The sequence below is a fragment of the Rhinoderma darwinii genome, chromosome 4 (assembly GCF_050947455.1).
Source record: "Rhinoderma darwinii isolate aRhiDar2 chromosome 4, aRhiDar2.hap1, whole genome shotgun sequence".
NCBI classification, from domain to species: Eukaryota; Metazoa; Chordata; class Amphibia; order Anura; family Rhinodermatidae; genus Rhinoderma; species Rhinoderma darwinii.
The window spans coordinates 249,949,749-249,957,818 of NC_134690.1; the positions used below are offsets into that span (position 1 = coordinate 249,949,749).

General features: G+C 43.3%; 1 protein-coding gene across 11 annotated transcripts in view; it reads right to left on the bottom strand.

Annotated features, from left to right (window-relative positions):
* EPB41L2 (erythrocyte membrane protein band 4.1 like 2) overlaps positions 1–1,340 on the bottom strand; it is a 192,063-nt gene extending 190,723 nt beyond the window's left edge. For 5 of the 11 annotated variants that reach the window (XM_075862372.1, XM_075862376.1, XM_075862373.1 and 2 more), the window contains exon 1: positions 1,041–1,340. The gene's annotated coding sequence lies outside the window, so the exon portion shown is untranslated. The remainder of the gene's footprint in view (positions 1–1,040) is intronic. The other 6 variants (XM_075862377.1, XM_075862378.1, XM_075862380.1 and 3 more) reach the window with 4 other exon arrangements.
* Between the last annotated feature and the right edge of the window lie 6,730 nt (positions 1,341–8,070).

Below are 8,070 nucleotides of genomic sequence, written 5' to 3' on the forward strand. Positions count from 1 at the left end.
AAAAAATAACAAGGCATGACTCAAATACAAAGGAGTCATTTTTCATACAATTAACTCATTTTCTATCAGGATCACATGTTCATATACAACATTGTGTGCCCGGCAAGCTGTTGGGTGTGGCACAACACAGGTCATTTTGGTGACAAAGGTTGCTCTGTAATCCTTGCCTATAACCCACCCGCTGGCTTGTTTATCTGGTAGATGCCCTAAAGAAGTGTGTAGTCAATGAACGCCAGGCTGCCATGAAACAACCAATGTCTGATGACCAAATTGGGAGGGAAATGGCAGTGAATTTAAAACCCTTCTCTTATTATGGGAGCGCTCCCACCGCTAAAGGGACAGAATCTGGTAACAGCGTATTGAAATTCAAGTCCTCAAATACACGCTAGACATTTCGCTAGAACCTTTCGCTAGACATTGAAGTGCTAAAAGTAGGGAAACTACCTTCACTTCCACAATAGCATAGCAGAGGGACCATGATGTGGGATAGAGAGGGTAAGAGACCAAGCAGAGGTTTCCTTCACACATAAGGAGAGCTGGGTGACAAAGCAGCTGTAATGGTGGTCATCCGGCTTTCCCAAAAACAGGTTTTTTTTTTGTTTTTAAAAAAAAAAAGGGGTATTGCTCTTTAAACCATAAGAAATAAAAATTACACAAGTCAGCAAACAGTGGTCGTGTCTTTGAGGTAAACGAGACAGCTGTTGTAGCAAGCCAAAGAAAGTCGTGCAACAAACCAATGGCCACTCTACACAGAGGTCCATAGTACCGGGCTCCGTATGTATAAAGAAACATCAGCATGTAATACAGGCCAGGGCTGCCATATACACATGTGCTGCCGGCCCGGAGCCCACCCTTTCCCCAGTCCACACACATCTGAGCTCTATTAACCCCCTTCTTCCACAGTCACAGCATCTGGGCGAGGGAAGACTCCTATGCTCAGATTTATCAGACGCCCCAAAACGAGCGCTACACATATACAGTATACGTATCCCCCTCCTCACGGACTCGGTGACAGCTCCATCCCTCAGCCGCGTACTTACCGTATGAAGAGACACGATAGCCGCCCTGCAGCAATGCACTCAGTGAAGATGTCCGCCGTCCAAACCGTGACGTAAACAGCGCGAGAGAACTATCGAGCAAAGATAAGGCGATACAGCGACGTTGTTTCCCTAATCAGTCTGTCAGAAATGAGCCCGCCAACCGACGCAAGCACGGCACGGCCACTTCCACCATTCAAATTCCCTGACACGAAAGCAAACAGACGCTACTACTGATTGCAGCTGAAACCACGCCTTCCACCTCAGCTAACCCCACCCACAAAACTGTGCGACACGCTCTTCTCAAACCACTACCACAACACTGCATAAGCCACGCCCACCCGCCGCAGCGGCCGCCTTCTGTTGCTGAGCGGTGTCTCTCGAATTGACCTAGAGGCCTTTTAAGCCACGCCTACTGACGACGCACGCCCGTTTACCGAATGGACCAATTTTTTTCCGCGTTTGACATTGACGTCTTCAAATGCCGCTCATATTTTTTTTCTAACGACTTGCTCATTGTGGTTCTCTTGTTTAACTGCATTACTGACTTCACTCATGCAAAGGGTATGTGCACACACACTAATTACGTCCGTAATTGACGGACGTATTTCGGCCGCAAGTCCCGGACCGAACTCAGTGCAGGGAGCCGGGCTCCTAGCATCATACTTATGTACGATGCTAGGAGTCCCTGCCTCTCCGTGGAACTACTGTCCCGTACTGAAAACATGATTACAGTACGGGACAGTTGTCCGGCAGCGAGGCAGGGACTCCTAGCGTCGTACATAAGTATGATGCTAGGAGCCCGGCTCCCTGCACTGTGTTCGGTCCGGGACTTGCGGCCGAAATACGTCCGTCAATTACGGACGTAATTAGTGTGTGTGCACATACCCTAAGGGTATGTTCACACGGCCTATTTACGGACGTAAATCGGGCGTTTTTGCCCCGAATTACGCCCGAAAATAGCGCCTCAATAGCGCTGACAAACATCTGCCCATTGAAAGCAATGGGCAGACGTTTGTCTGTTCACACGAGGCGTATATTTACGCGCCGCTGTCAAATGACGGCGCGCAAATAGACGCCCGCGTCAAAGAAGTGACCTGTCACTTCTTTGGCCGTAATTGGAGCCGCTATTCATTGACTCCAATGAATAGCAGCGCTAATTACGGCCGTAATTGACGCGGCGTTCAAGCGCCTGCACATGCCGGTACGGCTGAAATTACGGGGATGTTTTCAGGCTGAAACATCCCCGTAATTTCAGCCGTTACGGACCCCCGCCGTGTGAACATACCCTAAAGCATTCTCCAGCACTACACCTTCCAGAGCTTGCTGGTGGTTGTAGTTTCACTGATGTAAAAAGCACTGGATATATTCTTTTAAAGAGAAGTGTTAATCACAGAGGTGGGCGAAGTAGAAATATACTTGGACTCATATGGTGCCTTGCGAAAGTATTCGCCCCCTGGTGTTCCTGTTTTGTTGCACTACAACCTGGAATTAAAGATAACCTTTCACCTGCCCATACATGTGCAGCATGTAATATGGTGGGCTGCACAAACCCTGGGGTACTTTACATTTTTATCCTACCCTCCTTCGATATTTAGATATCGGTGCCGTTATATTTGGCGCCTGATATTTAACCCCTTCCCGTTTTGGCCATTTTTCACCTTCCTGACAGCCTCATCTTTCAAATCTGACATGTTTCACTTTATGTGGTAATAACGTCGGAATGCTTTTACCTATCCAAGCGATTCTGAGACGGTTTTCTCATGACACATTGGACTTTATGTTACTGGCAAAATATGCTCGATACATTCAGTATTTATTTGGGAAAAACACCAAAATTTAGCAAAAATACCAAAATTTAGCGAAAATGTAAAAAAATTTGCATTTTTCTAAATGTAAATGTATCTGCTTGTAAGACAGGCAGTTACACCACACATAATTGTTGCTAATTAACATCCCCATATGTCTACATTAGATTGGCATCGTTTTTTGAACATCCTTTTATTTTTCTAGGACGTTACAAGGCTTAGAACTTTAGCAGCAATTTCTCACAATTTCAAGAAAATTTCAAAAGGCTATTTTTACAGGGGTCAGTTCAGTTGTGAAGTGGCTTTGAGGGCCTTATATATTAGAAACCCCCAAAAAGTCACCCCATTTTAAAAACGTCACCCCTCAAAGTATTCAAAACCGCATTTAGAAAGCTTCTTAACCCTTTAGACGTTTCACAAGAATTAAAGCAACGTAGAGGTGAAATTTACAAATTCCATTTTTTTTTGCAGAAATTCATTTTTAATCCATTTTTTTTGTAACACAAAGTTTTACCAGAGAAACGCAACTCAATATTTATTATCCAGGGTCTGCAGTTTTAGGAAATATCCCACATGTGGCCCTAGTGCGCTACTAGACTGAAGCACCGGCCTTAGAAGCAAAGGATGACCTAGAGGATTTTGGGCCTCCTTTTTATTAGAATATGTTTTAGGCACCATGTCAGGTTTGAAGGGCTATTGCGGTGCCAAGACAGTGGAAATCCCCCAAAAGTGACCCCATTTGGGAAACTACACACCTCAAGGAAATTATCTAGGGGTATAATGATCATTTTGACCCCCAGGTTTATTACAGAAATTATTGCAAGTAGGTCGTGAAAATTTAAATCTAAATTTTTTCAATAAAAATTTAGGTTTAGCAAATTTTTTCTCATTTTCAGAAGGACTAAAGGAGAAAAAGCAACATTTGTAAAGCAATTTCTCCCGAGTAAAACAATATCCCATATGTGGTCATAAATGGCTGCTTGGACACACAGCAGGGCTTAGAAGGGAAAGACCGCCACTTGGCTTTTGGAGCTCAAATTTAGCAGGAAAGGTTTGCGGAGGCCATGTCGCATTTGCAAAGCCCCTGAGGGACCAAAAAAGAGAAAACGCTCAAAAAGTGACTCCATTTAGGAAACTACACCCCTTGAGGAATTAATCTCGGGGTGTACTGAGCATTTTGACCCCACAGGTGTTTCATAGATTTTATTAGAATTGGGCAGTGAAAATAAAAACAATCCTTTTTCTTCAATAAGACGTAGTTTTAGCTCAAAATTTTTCATTTTCTCAACAAATAAAGGAAAAAAAGAACCCCAACGTTTGTAAAGTAACTTCTGTGGAGTATGGAAATACCCCATATGTGGCCATAAACTGCTGTTTGGGTACACAGTAGGGCTCAGAAGGGAAGGAGCGCCATTTGGCTTTTGGAGTGCAGAATTTGCTGTATTGGTTTCTGGTTGCTATGTCCTGTAGGACCAAACAGTGGAAACCCCCCAGAAGTGACTGCATTTTGGAAACTACACCCCATAAGGCATTCATCTAGGGGTGTAGTAAGCATGTTAATCCCGCAGGTGTTTTGCAGAAATTAGTGTGCACTCGATGTTGCAGAGTAAAAATTGGATTTTTTCCGTAGATATGCCAATATGTGGTTCCCAGCTTGTGCCACCATAACAGGACAGCTCTCTAATTATTATGCTGTGTTTCCGAGTTTTAGAATCACCCTACATGTGGCCCTAATCTTTTGCCTGGACATTCGACAGGGTTCAGGAGTGAAGTTGCGGCCTACCATGCGAAGTTGAGCCCTAATTTGGAGATTTACAAAGTATTGGTAAACAATTGCAGAGGCTCAGATGTGAAATAATAAAAGAAACCCCTGAGAAGTGACCCCATTTTGGAAACTGCACCCCTCAAGGGATTTATTAAGGGGTGTAGTGAGCATTTTCACCCCACAGGTCTTTTCCATAAATGATTGCGCTGCGGATGGTGCAATGTAAAAATTTCAATTTTTCCCCAGATATACCATTTCAGTGGCAAATACGTGTCATGCCCAGCTTGTGCCACTGGAGACAAACCCCCTAAAAATTATTAAAAGGGTTCTCCCAGGTATGGTGATACCATATATGTGGAAGTAAACAGCTGTTTGGGCACTCTGTAGGGTTCAGAAGGGAGGGTGCGCCATTTGGCTTTTGGAGCATGGATTTTACTAGGTACCATTTTAGTTTGGGGTATTACTGGTATTTCAGTTTATAATTTGGGGGTATATTTAAGCTGGGCAGTGTACATCAGGGGCATAGTCAGGTGGTATAATATTGGGGTAAAAAAAAACAATAAAATAATCCATAGATGTGTGTTACGCTGTGAAGCAATCCTTTCTGCACAGGCCGGTGTCACACTGATAAATTATGTCCTTACTTATCCCCCTTTTGGTCCACACTCTGCACCTTTGCAGTTTGGGGAATTTTGCTGGGCGAGTGTTGTCCTGGTATAATACGGGCGCCCTCGCTTCCAGCAGATATGTTTGGGCCCTCCCCTTCCTGGTTCCCTTATTTTAGGGCCTTGATAAATCGCCTCTTGAAACATAAGAAATGTTCCCCTCGGGCCTGCACAACTGCATATTTTTTATTTCCTGACTTACTGGAGTGTTAACTAATTTTATTTTTTCATAGACGTAGCGGTATGAGGGCTGTTTTTTTGCGTGACGAGCTGTAGTTATTATTGGTACCATTTTGAGGTACAAGCGACTTTTTGATCACTTTTTAACCTATTTTTTGAGAGGCAAGTTGACCAAAGAACAGCAATTCCGGCATAGGTTTTCAGGTTTTTTTTTATACAGCGTTCCCCATGCGTTATAAATTACATGTTTACTTTTATTCTGCGGTCAGTACGATTCCGGCGATACCTAATTTATGGCACTTTTTTATGTTTTACATCTTTTTGCACAATAAAATTACTTTTCTAAAAAGAATGTATTTTTTCTGTCGCCATGTTGTGAGAACCATAACTTTTTAATTTTTTCATTGACGAAGCTGTATGAGGGCTTGTTTTTTGCGAGACGAGCTGTAGTTTTTATAGGTACCTTTTTTGGATACGTGCGAATTTTTGACTTTTTATTCCAATTTTTGTAGGGCAAAGTGACCAAAAAACAGAAATTCTGGCATTGTATTTTCCGTTTTCCTTTTTTTACGACATTCTTTCTCATGGAATTAATCACATAATATTTTTATATATCAGGCCATTACGGACGCGGCAATTCCAAATATGTATGGTTTATCTACATTTTTTCAATAATAAAGGACTTGATAAGGGAAAATGGACAATTGTGTTTTATCTTATTACTTGAAACTTTTATTATATTTTTGCCAACTTTTTTTTCACTTTTTTTTACACTTTTCTTTAGTCCCACTAGGGGACTTGAAGGACCAACTGTCAGATTTTTTTTTCTAATACATTTCACTACCTATGTAGTGTAATGTATTAGATCTGTCAGTCATTCACTGAGAGCAAGCCAATTAGGCTTCGCCTCCGGGCTGGGCCTAATCAGCTTCCGTAAAGGTAGAGCAGGAGGCCATTGTTAGGCCTCCTGTTGCCATAGCAGCAGATCTGCTGCCAACCACTAAGATACAGCGAACACTTTCGATCGCTGCATCGAAGGGGTTAATGGCAGAAATCGGAGCTAGCTCTGGTTCCTTCCGTTACAGGGGGATGTCAGCTGTAACATACAGCTGACATCCACCACTGATGACACCGGCTCAGCTCTTGAGCCAGCGCCATCTTGCCGATGGCTACGGAAGATCACACAGTCTTATCCTTGTCTGCCGAGAGCTGAAGAGTGAGTGAGAATGCGCACACACTCTCCTATCTCCAGCTCTTGCACTGTCCGTAGCTTATTGGACAGTGTCACAGCAATGTTACACGCCCCCTTTGCCATTACACGCCCCATTGACAGTTCAGTGGTTATTTAAATATCGGGCGCCAAATATAACAGCACCGATATATAAATAACGGAGGAGGGTAGGAAAAAAGTTTAAAGTGCCTCAGGGTTTGTGCAGCTCTGCATATTACATGCTGCACTCAGCTGCACATCTATGGGCAGGTGAAAGGTTCTCTTGAAAATTTATTTTTGTGGGGTTTTTTCCTTTTGATTTGCACAACGGGGGAATTTATTAATACAGGCATTTCATACGCCAGTCTTAATAGTAAGAGAAGTTAGAGTAAAGTGTGACATTTATTAAGAAACGAAAGCTTCCTAATAAATGTGCCTCATGCCTCAGTCAGAAGCATGCGCCACAATTGTGGCGCAATGACTGCGACCATGAACCATATATTTCCCCCCATCATATATAAAATAAGAAACCATTTAATGCAGGGCCCCTCTTCTCCCCTCCAGCTCCCTCTTCGCTCCAGCGCCGCTCGTACAAGGTCCTGGCGCCGAGCGGCGTCAGGGCCTTATATGCGAAGCAGCGTTTCAACGTCATCAGTCGCATACAACGTCCTGACGCTGCCCGGTGCCATTACTTTGTATGTGCAGCGCTGGAGAGATGAGAGAGCCGTAGGGGAAAAGAGGAGTGAAGAAGAGAGTATACATTTTTTTTATTTATTTAATTAATTAATTTTTAATGTCCTTTAGGGGGCCAGGGTAGTCTAATTGAGGAGGGGCAAGGTAGGGCCCCAGCATGGTACATATATTTCCACTATAATTTATGCCAGTTTCTGGCATAATTTAGAATAAATTTGTTGTGGCTCTGTTGCGACGCCCCCCCTTCTCTGAGGCCACGCCCCATCAAACAAAAAAGACGAGGCTGTAAAAAACCCCACAAAAGTAGCAATATGTACCACAAATTGTGACTTTTTGGCCATTTTGCAACTTTTCTTTGGCAGAAAACTGGCATAGAACTGTTCATAAATTACTCCCAACATGCCTACCACTTAGAAGGTGCAAAATATTATTTTACTGTGAAACAAGCAATATTAAAAAACAAAGGACTTTAATGTGCATAAGTATTCACCCCCTGAAAGTCAATACTTTGAAGCCACCTTTTGCTTCAATTATAGATGCAAGTCTCCTGGGGTATGTCTCCATTAGCTTAGCACATACAGATACTGACATTTTGCCCATTCTTCCAGGCAAAACTTCTCCAATTCCTTTATGTTAACCTCTTCCCGCGCTGCGCCGCAATAGTACGTCCTGCAGAGGGGTTAGTTCCCGCATCAGGACGTACTATTGCGGA